We start from the raw sequence: 17,447 nt of genomic DNA, 5'->3' as shown, positions 1-17,447 counted from the left end.
GACAGAAGGAGAAATGTGAAGCATGGGTACAGACTTTTAGAGAGTAATTTAAAATTACAATTAAAGAAAAAACTCAGGTAGAGACTGAAGATAAAATTAGGGAAAGCCAAACTAAGGTTATTAGGAAACAAACTTTAGTCTATCCAGTTAGTGTACAACAAAAGCTTCCAAACGATGATCATCCACAGGGTTATGAAGAATTTGAATGGCAACCCATGGATGTGTTAGAATTAAGGAAATTTAAGGAAAGCGTAACTAATTTTGGAATGCATTCACCATTTGTAAAACAAATCTTGATTTCTTGGGCTATTAAAAATAGAGTAATCCCCCAAGACTGGAAAGATATGGTAAGAGCAATTCTAGAGCCTGCTGAAAATATACAATGGATTTCGTGGTGGAGAGAAGAAGTGAGGGAGACAGCACGACAAAATAGAGCTAGGGGCAGAGAGATTTACACAGATCAACTGCTTGGTGAAGGCCGCTTTGTTGAAGTAGAGGTGCAGGCTGGATATGATGAAGAAACTCTGGCATGGTGTCGATCGTCAGCCTTAAAGGTCTGGGACAAAATCGCAGAATCAGGGAAAAGACTTGAAACATTCACTCAAGTCATACAAGGTCCTAAAGAAACCTCCCCTGACTTTTTACAAATGCTTACCTCAGCTGTGGAAAGGAGTGTATCAGATTCAGCAGCAAGAAAGGCGATAATTGAGTCTTTAGCCTTTGAAAATGCAAATACCGAATTCAGGGAAGTAATCAGACCACTGAAGGCGAGGTCCACACCAATAGATGAGTGGATTAGATATACAGCTATTGTTGGATCTTGTTCTCCTGATACGACTGTGATAGGAGAAGCTGCCACTGGGCAGCTAGAGATGACCCAAGATTTCAAATGTTTTAATTGTGGTGAGCAGGGTCATCTCTGATATTACAGCAAGAAAAACCAAAGTAATACCAAAAGGGGGACTATGCCTCCTGGAATGTGTCAAAAATGTGACAGACGTGGACATTGGACTAAGCAATGTAGAGCAATAACAGACAGATGGGGCCGCATCCTGCCATTAAACTTCCAGGGGGCCTCTCGCAGGCCCCAATGCCAGGCAAGGAGAGTTCTCTTCCTCAGAACAATTAAATGGCATGAATTCAAAAATAGATGTTCTGGGCCCAGAGGAGTCTGAGGGAAGTCCTATGGACAATCCCAAAAGCCTCAAAGGGAGCGAAAAATGTACATTTTGGACAACGTCTATAGTGGACAAAAGACCAAAACTAAAAATACTGGTAAACAATATTGAAATTGAAGGAATGATTGACACTGGAGCAGATGTAACCATCATCTCTCCAAAATCTTGGCCCACTAGTTGGCCACTTCAAGGAGTGGATATGCAGCTTCAAGGTGTTGGCACTTTATCCCAAATAATACACAGCACCAGTTGGCTTAAATGTATAGGACCAGAAGGTCAGGTAGGAAAATTAAGGCCATACGTGGCTGATATAGCCATTAACTTATGGGGAAGAGACCTACTACAGCAGTGGAAAACTCAAATTAATATCTCCTCAGTTTCAGGGTCTGGCCGTGAAATTCATCAGGCTCCTAATGAAAACTTTAAATCAGTCAGGGAATGTTATCAAGGATAGTTAGAGATGGTCCAAGCTGTCCATAACCAAGATACAACAGAGGCTGACAATTTAGTGCTACCACAAGGAACCACTGCTGTTAAGACAACAACAGCCTTGCCACTAAGGTGGCTGACTGACCAACCCATCTGGATTGATCAGTGGTCTATGACAAAATAAAAACTACAGGCATTAGAACAGCTAGTCCAGGAGCAGCTGGAGGCTCAGCATATAGAGGAGTCCACCAGCCCTTGGAATTCTCCAGTATTTGTCATTAAAAAAAGGTCTGGAAAATGGAGGGTGTTGACAGATCTCAGAGCAACTAATAAGATTATTCAGCTGATGGGTTCCCTGCAGCCTGGGATCCCACTGCCTTCTTTGTTGCCTAAGGAATGGCCTATTATAGTGATTGACTTAAAATATTGTTTTTTCACTATTCCTCTACATGAAGGCTATAAGGAAAGGTTTGCCTTTTCAGTGCCTTCCCTCAATAGAGGTCGGCCCATAAAAAGATATCAATGGAAAGTCCTGCCACAGGGAATGTTGAATAGCCTTACCTTGTGTCAATATTTTGTACAGCAGTCATTGGAGATGATTCGCAAACAATTTCCTCAATCTATTATTTATCATTACATGGATGACATTTTATTGTCTGATTCAGATATAAATATCCTGGAAAGAATGTGTGATGAAGTGAAAAAAACCTTACCTTGCTGGGGATTATGAATCACTCCTGAGAAAATGCAAAGAGGGGATTCTATTAATTATCTAGGGTATAAAATAAGTCGACAAAGGATTAGGCCACAAAAGGTGCAATTCAAAAGAAAGCAATTAAGGACACTTAATGATATTTCCGAAACTACTGGGAGATATTAACTGGTTGAGGCCTGTGACTGTCTTGACCAGTCAAGAGTTGAACAATTTGTTTCAAACGTTACAAGGCGATAAAGATTTAAATAGCCCAAGGAAACTGTCAGCTGAGGCTGAGAAAGAGCTAGCTTTGGTAGAAAGGAAATTGCAGGACACACATCTAGATCGTATTGATCCAAAGATGGCCTGCATATTAGTCATCTTACCCTGTACTCACTCCCCTACAGGAATTCTCATGCAGAGGGAAGATTATATCTTAGAATGGATATTTTTAGCACATAAATAGAGTAAGAAACTGAAAACCTACATTGAGAAGGTCTCTGAATTGATACTTAAAGGAAAATTGAGTTTTCGACAATTAGTTGGAATGGACCCGGCTGAAATTGTGGTACCTTTTACTAATGCAGAAATTGCCTCTTTGTGGGTACAAGTTGAACATTTGCAAAGAGCATGCAGTAAGTTCTTAGGAGAGATTAACAACAGATACCCTAAAAGCAAGCGACTTCAGTTCATAAAACGAACTACCTGGGTCCTCCCTCGTATAATAAAGGGAACCCCAATATGTGGAGCCCCTACATTTTACACTGATGCCAGTGAGTCAGGAAAGGCAGGATGTAAATCAGAAAATGTAAGCAAGGTGACTGAGAGTCCCTATAAGTCAGTTCAAAAATCTGAATTATATGCAATACTCATGGTGTTGTCAGATTTTCAAGAGCCTCTTAATATAGTAACTGACTCTCAATATGTAGAAAGGGTTGCTTTGCACATAGAGACTGCAGAACATATTCAGGATTATTCTGAATTGACATCACTATTTACTCAGCTACAACAAAAGTTCAGAAATAGGAGTTACCCACTATATATAACACACATAAGATCTCATACAGGTCTGCCAGGCCCTCTGGCACAAGGTAATAATGAAATTGACCAGCTACTGATAGGAAGTGCACTAGAGGCTTCAGAATTCCATAAAAAACACCATGTTAACAGCAAAGGCTTAAAGAAAGAATTCTCTATCACTTGGCAACAAGCCAAGGAGACTGTGAGGCAATGTCCTACTTGCTTGTTATATAATCAAACTCCATTCCCTACGGGAACTAACCCTAAAGGCACCCAAAGAAATGAAATTTGGCAAATGGATGTTCTCCATTTTACAGAGTTTGGTAAGCTGAAATACATACACCATACTATAGATACATACTCAGGATTTCAATGGGCAACTGCCTTAGCGTCAGAAAAGGCAGATTCTGTAATTACACATTTGTTAGAAGTTATGGCTATAATGGGAATACCCATACAAATTAAAACGGACAATGGTCCAGCATGTATCTCTAACAAGATTAAGCGCTTCTTTGAATATTATAAAATAAAACATGATACAGGTATACCACACAATCCTACAGGACAAGCGATTGTGGAGAGATCTAATAGAAGTCTAAAGGAGATGATTAACAGGCAAAAAGGGGCAACAAAAACTCCCAGAGATAGGCTACATAGTGCTTTATTAACTTTAAATTTTTTAATTTTTTAAATGCTGATGAACAAAACAGCACAGCTGCTGAAAGACATTGGATTGTGGAAAAGACTACTGAACTAAACCAGCCTGTTTATATTAAGGATATTCTGACGTCAGAATGGAAAATGGGAAATGTGTTACGCTGGGGAAGGGGTTATGCCTATGTTTGTACAGGAGAAGAAAGCTGTGGGTTCCTTCCAAGCTGATAAAGATCAGACATGACAAGGGGAGACCTCCTGAAGTCCTCGGCAACACAGAAGAAAAGGGAGACTACGACAATCAACAAATAGGTGATGTATATATGAGGATGTTTAGGTCTCCATGTATGAACTGGCTGAGACTAAAATGTCTATAAACAGCCAGTAATATTTTGAGTACGAATTTCTCATAACTTGTTATTACATGCATCCTGTAAAATGGCATGTATTACAAAATTATGGTACGGTTTGACTATATGATCAAACTAACGTGAAGAAAGGCAGTCACCTTTCTTTCTTGATCTTTATTAACTAAGCTGTGCACCCTGCCTACTCCATGTGGATGCGCTTACAGAACTATATGATGCTTGTAAAGTTTTGTGTGCTGCAGGAGGAAAGAAGAGAAAGACAGCCCTGAAATGACCCACAATCTGGGATACTGAGATTCCGGGACCTTCCAGTCCAACTTCAAGTTTGAATCTCCCTCAGTTACACAGAAGCTGCTTCATTTCAAGGCCTGCTTTCAGAACTTTTCCAGAACGGCCATCTTACTTATCCAGCCCTTCAGACTGTCATAGTCAAGAGGTCAGCTAAGAGATGAACTTTCTCAGCACAGAGTGACTGGCAGGCAAATCCCAGCTACCTCTACTCTGACAAAGCCAAATTTTCCTAATTCCCCTTGGGCCCCAGAAGGGAATTCTTCACCCCAATTCAGCTGGAAGAAGATGAGGAAGATTATCTTCCCAGTTCCTTATGTTGGGGTGGATGGTTCTGGTTATTCTAAGAACACTGGATATGTTTTCTTTTAAGGGATACTATACAAATGTAGCTTTGGGCAGGGGGAACTAGAGAATTTAAACTCAGGGATTGCTATCTTTCCTTTCCTCCTTTCTATCCTTCTTAGTTAAAAAGAAAAGGGGGGGGTGATATAGTAATACATACAAGTTAGAGAAATAGACAAACAGGGATAGATTAGCAAACATACTCTTAAACAAAATTTTACAGCTATATCTTACATTGATAGAAATGTTTGTAATTGATACAAAGTTGAAGCTGCAATCTTTTCGTTGGTATAGAATGCATTTTACACAAATGCGAGGTTTTCGTTGGTATACTTCCTTATTGATTTATAATTGAGATTAATATTGCTACTTTAACATTAGCATCGTGCCTCCACTATGCATCTAAGAATACAAGTCTTAGACCCAGTCCTATAACTGCTATTATACATTATTTTTAGTTGATTAACCAGAACCAGCTAAAGACCAGTTTGCAAAGTCATGGTTCTGAGTCAGTTTAGATGGGTTTTGGAAATTCTTCTATCAGAGAGGGCCAACGGTAGTCTATGCTTAACAGTTCAGAAACACCTATGTAGATAGGAAATCTTCAAGGGCACCAGAAGTCCACTGAATAACCCAATATGGACATTTTTTTGTCTAGATCATTTGACTAGAGACCTGTCTGCCCCTGACAGGTCCCCTTAGACTCAAAGAAGAAATTGAGCATCAATGGAGTTGCTCAAATCGTGGTGACACAGCCACTGAACAAATTGCTTCAATTCATCTACAGACAAAACACTGTCCAGAAAGGGACAAATTATGCAGAATAGTTGATTGATAATCTCTGCCAAGGCAGGGTGATCAGCCCTTCAAAATCTGCATTCAAAGTCTGTCAGCTGATCCTGGGCCAGAAGGCTGAAGACTGATGCTCCGACATATTGAGGAATAGGGGGACTGTCCAGGTGATCAGCAGTCTCTATAAATTGGCTAAGCTTGGAAGCAATGTTTTGTGCTTCCCATATTTTCAGGTAATATTAATCATTCTTGGATTTCTGATGTGGTTGGAGACTGGAAGACTCATAGACAACCCAAGCGGTTTAGTATTGAGAAAGATGATAAATCTGGTAGGGTGGTTTTCAGGTGGCATAGGATCTAGAACCAGGATATAGTCAGGTATAGTTTTTAGTATAGATAACATGGTTACTGAACAAAATTGATGCACTGGGTGATGAGTGTATTGTTGGTTTTATAAATTACAGAATAGTAATAAACTTAGTTCACATATGTATAGGGAAAAGGTTTTTAACTGGACAAAAAGTGGGAAATGTTGTGGTCTGCCTTGTAGTTCTCTCTGAATTAGTAAAATAAAGGCAAGAGCTCGAGATTTGGGCAGAGGGAGGAGTCGGGAGCGAGAGGGGAGGAGTCAGGAGAGGGGAGGAATCAGGAGGGGGGAGTCAGAAGGGGGAGGAGTCAGGGAAAAAAAAGGAAAGAAGTGAGGAGAGAGTTGTCATGGGAGAAGGAGAAGCTGGAGACCAGGCAAATAAAAGGTGCAAGGGATGAGGGATTTGGGAGCTAGGAATAGGACAGTGTAGGGTGGATCTGCCCAATCTAGACGCTGGATTGTTTTCATATTAATTGAGTTGCATTTTCTTTGTACTGGCCGATTCTGGTTGGAGAGGAAACTGCAACAAACTGCAACAGTTACATTAGGAAGGTTGAGACCCTCTCTTCCTGACCCCTCTAAGATATGCCTGTCGATATGGACTGGAGATATAATCCCTTTTATTCAATCAGGCAAATTCAGAAAAACCAAAACACCACCAAAAGGTTATGAAGGATAAACAGCCACTGCACCCACATTGTCAGGACTGCTGACATCTTAGACAAATGATGTCAAAATGGAAATCACGTCACACCATGACCATCCCCCTAAGTGAAAAGCAGAGGAGAAAAACCAGTTCCCTGTTGGTGGCACCAAGAGAAAACCATTGTCAGAATCATCAGCAAGGATTTTAAAGTCAGGATTCAAGCGTCGTCAATGAGAAATTTCCAAAACAAACATCCTGGTGAGGTAATAGAAGAAACAAAAGAAAATCGAATAGTAACTCACTGAATTAAAATGAACACTAAAAGTAGGAATTAAAGGCATGTCTGGGCAGGATGAACAATGAAGTGGACTTTAGAGCAGGCAGAAGGGGTGGGAGATGGCTCACTGCTTAGGAACACAGGATGCTCTTGCAGAGGATCAGGGTTCAGAGGATCTGATGGACTTTTTGGTCAAAACACACACACACACACACACACACACATACACATACACAAACACAAACAAACACACCCACACCCACTCACATATACACACACACATACACAAACACAAACACACACAAACACACACACACTCACATACACACACACAAACGCAAACACACACACACCCACTCACATACACACACACACATACACACACAAACACAAACACACACAAACACACACACTCACCTAAACACACACACACATACACACACACACACATACACACACACAAACACAAACACACACACTCACATAAACACACACACACACACATACACACAAACACACACAAACACACACACACACACACACACACACACACACACACCATAGAGATAAATTTTAAAAAAAATTAAAAAAAGATGGAGCCAGGTATGCCCCTTTAATCCCAGCATTCAGAAGCAAGCTGATCTCTGTGAGTTCAAGGACGACCTGGTTTATACAGTGAGTTTCAGGCCAGTCCTACCTACATAATGAAACCCAGTGTCCAAATAAAACAGAAAAGAGTGTTCTATTTATTTCTGATAATGTAGGCAACCGAGAAACTATTAATACAGAGAACTTATTGTTGAGAGAATCAGTGGGCTGGAAGGAGACACCAATTCTCTGTGTCACTAATTCCATCACGGCCTCAGCAGGAAGCAAGAATGGGTACAGCTAAAAGGGAAGCAGGGCAATTATGAGCAAAGCTGTGGACATGGATCAGCCTATCAGCAACAGAAGCAGGCAGAAAATCATCTGGGATGAGATGGCGTCACCAGCCAATGTCTCTGACTGACAGTCCCTAGTAGCACCAGGATGTTCTTTTCCTTCAAGTACCCCTGGACTTTTCAGATACTCAGAAACCACAGAACAAAGTATGGCAAATGCCTCAGAAAAGATGTCCTGTGTTACATATTTGTTTATACAGGCTTCATGTAGCCCAGGCTGGCCTCAAACACACTATGCACCCGAGGATGATTTTGAACTCCTGGTTCTCCTCCTGGTAATGGGACTCTGGGCATGGACCACCACACCAGGCTGATGAGGTCCTGTAGGTGGAGCCCAGAGCTGTGTGAGAGCCAAGTGAGCACTCTGTCCACTGAGCTGCATCTCCAGCCCCTCGGGATGTGTTCTGCTAATACAACGAAACTAAAATAGACGTCTTCAATGAGAGACAACAGGAGTCTCCCAGTCCAGAAACATTAAATCACACATTCACAAGTAATACAGATGTCAAGAAATAATGAAACTATGTAACAGTAAGAAAAAAAGAAGAAGATAGGAAACATACTATCAAAATGTGTGAGACATAACTGTGAAGGTGCTAAGTGGAAACTTTATTTACAACACTAATTCTTAGAAACAAATAACAGCAACCTAAATTTTTATCTACACTAGAAAGTAAGAATATAATTAATTCAATGAAAACATAATTGTTAAACTGAACCCCAAAACACTAAAAATAAGAAATTAACAAAAAAAGCCAAAGAAACACAATTAGTTTTCTTTTTTAAGCAAAGAATGGTATTTTGTCGTCTCGATTAGACCTGGATAGAAAAATATAAGGATATAAGGTCCATTCTGTTTGGCGATTAAAAAAAAAAAAGAAAGAAAGAAATTGCCGTGTTTTAGAGCCTATGCAGAACACTGAACCTGGTTCCACAGACAAAAATTTAGAAAAAAAAATTCCTCGTTTAAACCCTTTTTAATGACAGTGTTTATACTCAACTTGTCTCTCCTATAATCTGTTTAATATCAGACAAGATTTCAAGGGATGCCATATGGAGATTGTGCAGTGTTGAAATGAAAGCACAGCATTGTATTCCCAACACTCTGGTTGAGAACATCATTGTTTTTATCACGAGGAAACTAGCACAAGATCCAAGTCCAGTCTCCTGAGGTGTTGTCCCATCTTAGAGCCATTTCCTCAGACAGCACTTCCCATGTGTCATATTTTTCTGCAAAAATCGAAACAGACTTGTTTGCTGCCTCTTTGGTTTGCAGTGCTGCTAGGGAGATCCTGGACCATCAGAGATGACAAAAGTTTTCCTCCACCACCCCAAACTACAGCACTGGTATCAGTGTAGAGGAAATAGAGAGACAGAAACCAAAAAGGAAAAAAAAACCTGTTGTTGTTTGGAGAAGATTCATGTAAGTAGGCCAAGCTGACCTTGGACATTCTATGTAGCCCAGGATGGCCTTGTACTTATTCTGTAGCCCAGGCTGGCCTTGGATTTATGATGTAGCCCAGGCTGTCTTTGGACTTACTATGTAGCCCAGGCTGGATTTGAACTTGTGATCTTCGCGAGTATTGAGAATATAGGTATGCACTACCACACTCAGCTTTGTATCTGTTATTATAAGTGACTCAGCTGTGGCCCCTCATTTGCCAGCCTCCCTCAACATCAACTACAGCATCCACAATCACCCACTAGGATAAACCCATCCTTTAACTCATCTGTTAAGGTAAGACTTTACAGGACAGAGAGTCAGCAGGGTCCTCCTTCATATTAGAACACATTTGGAGGGATTTGAGTGATTGTTTGAGTGAGCCAGTCATACCTCAACCTGGTTCTGATATTATGACCAAGACGGAAATAGAAAATAAGAAAACAAAATAAAGGAGATGGGGCCAACACTGGGACTTGAACCTTAGCAGCTGAGGAGATGACTCACAGGTCTCAGGTAAATGATGGGTAGGCTTTGTGGCCCACACAGAATCCCAGTCCAGGGAGGTAGAGTTAGGGTAGATACCCAGAGCAAGATAGCTGTAAAGACTAGTCATATTGGTGAACTCTGAGTTTGACTGAGAAATGCTGCGTCAATGAATAAGGTAGAAGAGAAATGGATTAGTCCCTACATTATACACTGTGCATGCACATATGTACACACACACACACACACACACACACCACACACACACACACACACACATACACAGGAACAAAACAAAAAACCTTGGACTTAAGGCATTGCCTCCACTGTAGTAGCACATAGTAGGAGGTGGGGATCTAAATAAGTGTTCCTTTCCACCGCCACAAAGACCAACATACTTATGAACTCTCAGCCCTGGATCTGTACAATCTGCTGAGGACTCCCAGAAGTTTAGTTTAGTCTCCTCGCTCTCTAACCTGTTCTGGTGTTCTGTTTCAGGAATCCTGAGCTGGGTCTCAGCTGACTTGAGCCTCACTCCCAGTCTTGCATCCAAGACAACTTTCAGCTGCCATGTATTGATCCTTGGGATTCCCTGCCAAGGTACCCTGACTTGCATTTCTCACGAGGCCACGCCATGAAGCCAGAGAAAGTGCGGCTCTGCCATTTATTAGCTTAGTGTATTGGGAAATTGGCTCGATGTTTAAACCTCACTTCCCTCGTGTATAAATGAACAGGTGAACAATTCCAGTTCATCAGTTCTACATTAGGAGTGAGTTAGAAAAACACATCAAAATGATTAGTGCCAATGTGTTTTATGAGTGATAAGCAGTATTATTTATATGATTTGTAACATTGGAAATTATGGTACATGGAACGTAACGGTTTTCATTATCTTTGCACAGATGATGCGAGGAAAGCATCTAGGATGCAGAAATGCTTCCTTTTTTCCTTTATTTCCAAGAAGCATTTCTTTCTGCTCCAATTATTTTTTTAAAACTTACTTTCCACTCCATCTCCCCTTAGGTGATTAGGTTAGAACGGGGTTTGGTGAGAGGGGTTATAAAACGTTGTGTTACAGAATATATCTACAAGATCAACTGTTGAGTTCAAATGCAGGCAGCCTCCATGGATAAGCCATGCTCCCCCTGAAGATATTGATTTCTTTTCTTTTTTTATTTTCATTGATTTCTTGTGATGGCTAGTCTAGGAGGAAAGTACCTCCCTCGAGGAGCTTCCTCCATCAGATTGGCCTTGACTATGTCCAGGTGGCATTTCCTTGACTGTTCACTGATGTTGGAGAGCCTGGTCTACTTTGGGCAGAACTGCCCTATGCGGTGGGTCTGGACTCTGTAAAGGTAGTTGCATGTGAGCTTAGAAGCAAGCCAGTGAGCAGTCTCTGTAGTTTCTGATTCACAATCCTGTCTTGGATTTCCTTGATGACGGACTGGAACAGATAAGATGATATAAAGTTTTCCCTTCCCAAACTGGCTTTGGTGAGTGTATTTATCAGAGCAACAGAAAACTAAAATTTAGCAAAGATCACAGTGCCATATGTGGAATGTCTTCCTGAAAGTTGCTGACCAGCGAGATCCCAAAAGCCCTCACAACTTTATAGTTTGTTGCCATTGTTCTTCGTAGCCCTCCAGATCTTGATGGTAAGACCCTATTGCTGAGGACACTGAATCCTTTGGGTCACAGGTCACAGAAGGGTCAATGTAACGTTGAGGTGGAAGCATCCTTTTAATGGCTAGCCTTCATGGTTCAAGAAAGTTCTATGTAGGATTCCAGGGAAGAAAATCATCTACAACCTTACTCGGGGGTGAACCATTCAAGCTAAAATGTCAGGCAAGATGTGCCCCTAATGTGTTAGTGGCATCACAGTCATGGGAGTAACCAGTGGCTTTCCAATTGGATACAAGTCATATTCCACAAGAGGGAACACACACCAGGTTCTGTAAAGTCGTCAAGAACCGATGGTTAGGGTGATATAGTCCCTATGAAAGAACCTAATGCTAAATACATTGTCGAACTTCCTTCCAAACGTCCATATCTGTATCTACAGATCAGCATTGCACTCAGCTCTCATCAGAGAAGAAGCCTCTGACTACCATGTGCAGAGACGTACAACTGTTCAAAGTGCTGGGAATCAGTGGTGTTGGACTGTTCAGGTGGAAATAGGACAGCTAAGTCTTCTCCTCCACAGCTCAGAGAACATCATGAAAGAGTGGGTGGAAGGAATATAAGAACCAGAAGATGGGGAAGGGGACAGCAAAAGGATATCTTTCAGATTGTACCTAGTCATTGAACTCTTAAACTGATGGCGGCTATGGCCATGGGCACAAGACTGGGCCGCTCAACACTTCATCACAGATGGGAGAGGCCATAAAGACCCTCCCCTCCCTTGGCAATCAACATTTATTGGAGGAGGGTTCTATTCTGCAGGCTTAGATTTTTCAAGACCTACTTTAGTAAGAGTTTTTAAACCCTTTAACCTTCCTCTAGCCCACCACCCACCAGAGGTAGTGGAAAGGAAAGGACAATAGGGCAAACAAAGGATGATATGGACCTGCTTAGAAATTGTTCTCTGGGACGATTTCAATCTTCATCATCAGGATATCAGTTCAGTTGACATGAATCAACAGAGGTAGGTCGATCCACTTGCAAACACCATTCGCGAATCACCAAGGACAGTTCAACCCAGAAGAAATTGCTGAGCTCTTCCAATTGGCCTGGGTTCGAGTAGGCATCAAGAAGCCACCGCAATGTCACCACAAGAAGTTCTCTGGGGCTTTTCTCTCTACAAAGTCGTGACAGACAATGGTCAGTGAGGAAGGAAAGGTGAACCAATGCCACAGCATGGTCCATGAAGACCAGAGTCATCAAAGTCCATTGAGCATCAGCGAAGAGTGTCACGGCAAGCCAATGCCGTGGTGTTGCCCACTGTTGTCCAGTGTTATACTCAAACCCTTTCTAAACATCACATGCCGTTTTCCCAGGCAGCTACCAGAAACACCATGGGATTGTTCTCAGCAAAACATCCTCCCCTAAGACAGTTTCCAGAACAACATCCATGACACAGTTGAGTCTCCAAAGAAACCAGAAATTTCTGCTTCACTCCCTTCTTCAATCCTGTACCCATAGATAAGTGGTTATATTGAATTCCTCTGTACTCATGTAATTAATTAAACTTAGGGAATACACACAGAAAGGAGACATGAAAGATGAGGGGGGACTTATTCAGATTATCGGTGCCAATTGGAGATGGAATGGCGTGAGAGAAGGGGTTGACCAAGGGTATGACAGAGGAGGAGAGGGAGGAAGTAAGGGAGAACTGAAGGATGGGATGGGAGGCTGAGTGACGGGGATTTGGAAGGGGAATTGGGAAGGGAAATACAGAAAAGAAATGACTAAAACTCATTATATAAGTATATGAAATTGTTAAACAAAAACATCAAAATCATCTTTTTAAAAAAATAATGTTTCTCTTTATAGAGGGTCAATCATTACAACTTAGGGCTTATTTTCTTGGATCAATTTGTCTTTAAGGCTTTTTTTTTTCCTTCGAACAATTGTCAGATGTGAAGTTTTAGTTCGAATCAGTGCCGTGCAGGGTTCTGTGTGACTGAAAAATCTAGTTAATAAACACTTTGTATTTATCGTCAAAATCCCAGTGAGTTCTCTCCAGTAATTTTCCTTTTATCACACTCCACCCACAGCCTTCCCTAATGCTGGCTGAATTAAGTACCTGCCACTGAATGGGACAAAGTTCTAACCGGTGGAAGTGGGAAAAAGCAACTAAAAGCAAACAAAGTAACAAACAGCAAAACTTCTTCCCTCTGCATCTGGGATTCCATTTTATGGTTTTGGTGAGTCTACTACACTGAACAAAATGAAAGAGTAGAGTCTGAGGTGGTGTTTAACTTAGTGAAGAAAGGCAGGCATAGCTGCAAATGGGGGGGATGCGGGGTAGGCTGTCAGGGCGGTTCCTCTCTTGATGATGTATGTAAACACCGAAGCTGAGAATGAAGAGAACCTTCAAGTGAAAACGGCGATGCCAAAATTTATGAACACAAGAGCGTTTGTATCACACTGACTGAACATTCACACAAATAAATCACACTGCACTTCTAGTGTGCGTGTTTGCACACATCAAGTGGTGCTGTGTTTGGGGGCTGTATAAACAATGATTGTGTGTGACTGGAGAGGTGTCTTGGTAGTTGAGAACCGTTACTGCTCTTGCAGAAGACCTGAGTTCAGACCCTGGCACCAACATGGTGGCTCACAAGCATTCATTACTCTTGTTCTGTTCTGTGCCCTGCTCCTGTCTCTTGTCTTGATGTATACACATGTATGCAGTTGCCTGGCAGAAGTCCTGGGATGCTTTCAATTCTGGTAAGTTGATTGAACCCAAACTGTTTGCGTTACAAGCTTCGCTTGTAAATAATTCTTTTGGTGACCCCCAATTATATTGTACAAATGCCTCCTGCCTTTTACAGACATATTTACAATCACCTTTGCTTGGATAAAGGAGTTAATTGTTATGCCTTTTTTGTTTGAAGAGGAAGATCTAAGTCTACACTCCTCAGAGAAACAAGATATCACGTACTGTAGGAAGAAATATGCATCTAGGCAACAATAAATATTCCAAATACCCTGTGCAGTAAATTAATGTTTGGAAAATACTCTTATTAGTAGTATTATTAACCATTGTATTTGTTTATATTTCAAATATCACCCCCTTTCCATAAACCCCCTTCCACATATTCCTCCTCTTTGTCTCTAAGAGTGTGACTCCGTAAGCCCCATTCACTCTTTCCTACCCCTCTAGAATCGCTCTTCTCTGGGACATCAAGCATCCAAAGGACCAAGTGCTTCCCCTTCCACTGGTGTGAGATGAGGCCGTCCTCTGCTACATACGTAGGGTACCAGACCATGTATAATCTATGGTTGGTGGTTAGGTCCATGGGAGCCCTGAGGGGTTCTGGTTAATTGATATTGTTGTTATTTAAAGTCTCCTTCAGGTCCATCATCCCTTCCCCTACATCGTCTATTGGGATCTCTAGGCTCAGTTCAATGGTTGGCTGTGAATATCTGCGTCTGTGTCAGTCATGTGCTGGCAGAGCTTCTCAGAGGACAGCCACACCAGACTCCTGTTTGCAAGCACATCTCAGCATCAGCAACAGTGTCTGGTTTGGTGTCCGCAGATCTCCTGATGGCCTTTCCTTCAGCCTCTGCTCCATATTTTCCCCTGCATTTCAACTAGACACGAATAACTCTGATTTAATAAGAGATGGGTGAGTGTCCCATCCTTACACTGTGGTCATGTCTATCTACTGCAGGGCGTGTCTTCAGGTTCAATCTCACTGTTGTTGTGTATGTTGGCTAATGTCATCAGTGTTGGGTCCAGAGAACTTGTTGGATCCTTAGTATCTGAGACATTCTAGAGGTTACCCCCATCCTCCAATGTTCCTTCTTTCTACACTCATTTTCCTGGTCCACTGTGCTTCTTTCCTGTCTCTTCCCACATCTTATCCTGCTTTCCTGTTTTTCCATTTCACTCCCCTCTCCCACACACGGTCCTTCCTCCATCTGCCTCCCATGATAATTTTCTAACCCCTTGTAATTTGGATTGAAGCCGTCCCTCTTTGTCCTTTCTTGTTAAGCTCCAGAGTGTGTATGAGTTTATTGTGTATATTCTGAGCTCTTGGGCTAATTTCCACTTACAAGTGAGTGCATTCTATGTGTGTTTATTTGTGTTTGCGTTACTTCACTCAGGATGATATTTTCTAGTTTCATCCATTTGCCTATGGACTCCTTATGGACTCCTGTAATTATTTAAGGGATTTTTTCTGTTTTCTGTATAAGGGCTTCTATCTCTTTACATCTATTGTCCTGTATTTCTTCAATGGAATTATTTATGTCCTTTTAAAATCCTTTAACAGTATCATGTTAAGTGATTTGAAGTACAAACATTTCTTTTTCTTTTCTGTTGTGTTGACGGTATCCTAGCCTTGTGTTGGTGTGAGAACTGTGTTCTGATGATGTCATGTAACCTTGGTTTTCATTGATTAGTCTATTATACTTCCCTCTCACCATCTAGTTTTCTCTGCGGTTAGCTGGTTTTACTGTCTCTGATAATGGATTGATCCTCCTGTAACCTATGTGTCAGGACTCCAGGCACACTAGCTCTCTCTTGAAGGATCTTGTGTACCAAGAGCTGTGGATCAGGTTCAGCGACAAGGAATAGATAGAAACCAGAAGTATCCTGTAATAGACTGCCCTTCTGTTCCTGTGTTCTGAGGGCTCCAGGCAGTTCCCCCTGAAAAGTGGTAGTCTCTCCTGTGATCTTGAGTGTGTCAGCACTCCTGGAAGTCCAGCCATTTCCTGGTGGGATATGGGGAGAGAGAGATGAGGTACAGGTTCAGCTTTGTAAACACAGCTTTGAGTCCTCTTGGTTTTTAATCTTTCACTGAAAGAACTCACAAATTAAATTTGACTCCGTGACCAGTAAGCCCGTAGGAATGATCATCTCTTTGTATTTTCAGAGATGGGACCACAAATGATTGGCACCTGGCATTTTAACATGGGTGCTATCAATTAAAATTAGGTATCTTTTTCTTTCCTGAAAATTTATTCCTAGCAGAGATAATTACTCAGTCAACAAAGCATTGCTGTTGAACATGAAATAGACTATCATTGACAAATAAAAATATTTAGGCAATGTCATCTAGGTCATCGAATTGTAATATATTGAAGAACTCACATAAATAATTCATGATGGTTTAACCAATGCATGGAATGCATGTTCATTAAAACAAAGAATAGTATAAAGTTTATTTTTACAACTTACTGAATGATGTAATAAATTATAAGTCTCCATTAATGTACCTGGCTCCATAATGATGGTATAGATTAGGAATGAATAAAAAGTATTATGAGCTTTCTCTTATAAAAATTGCATTACGATATAAGAAAAAAGAAAGATGAATGCATAAATCAGTGTGTTGGAGTTGATTGTATGCAATAATTGAAGAATCTGTCTTAGAAATAAGGTCATGGAGATTGTCCCAAGAAATGACAGCTAAGTTAAATTAGATGAAAAATAATTGAACTATATTTCGGGCAATATTACTATAAATATAAGGTCAATAAAAGGAAAAGAACTTGCATATACAAAAAGTATATGTGATAGTAGTTTGTATACATTAAGTGATGGAAGAGAGGACCAAATAAAGCTGAAGTTTGATATCACATATAGGCTTACAGAAACAATATGAGAGATATAAATTTTTATTTATGGAAAATCTATAAGAAATCATTGAATAGTTATAAAAAGTTTGTTTAACTCTCTATGTTCATAATAAGGGACTCTGGTTACTTTGTATTATGAAATGATACACAGAATGATTTGAAGGATGTTTTTGAAGTCAATCTTGAAGTAGTGTCAGTTTTAAAGAAAAAGATTCATATCAGACACTTATGTTGGAAATAATGTGTTTGGTAGTAGACTGATTATGGGAG

The 17,447-nt window shown here is 40.8% G+C and overlaps 1 long non-coding RNA gene across 1 annotated transcript in view; it reads left to right on the top strand.

The window, feature by feature from the left end:
- Nucleotides 1-17,447, top strand: part of LOC147998059 (uncharacterized) — a 41,159-nt gene that overhangs the window by 10,747 nt on the left and 12,965 nt on the right. The gene's annotated exons all lie outside the window — the stretch shown is intronic.

Source organism: Rattus norvegicus, chromosome Y (assembly GCF_021556685.1).
Source record: "Rattus norvegicus strain SHRSP/BbbUtx chromosome Y, alternate assembly SHRSP_T2T, whole genome shotgun sequence".
NCBI classification, from domain to species: domain Eukaryota; kingdom Metazoa; phylum Chordata; class Mammalia; order Rodentia; family Muridae; genus Rattus; species Rattus norvegicus.
The sequence above is the reverse complement of the archived record's forward strand: the minus strand, read 5'-3'. Positions and strand labels throughout refer to the sequence as shown.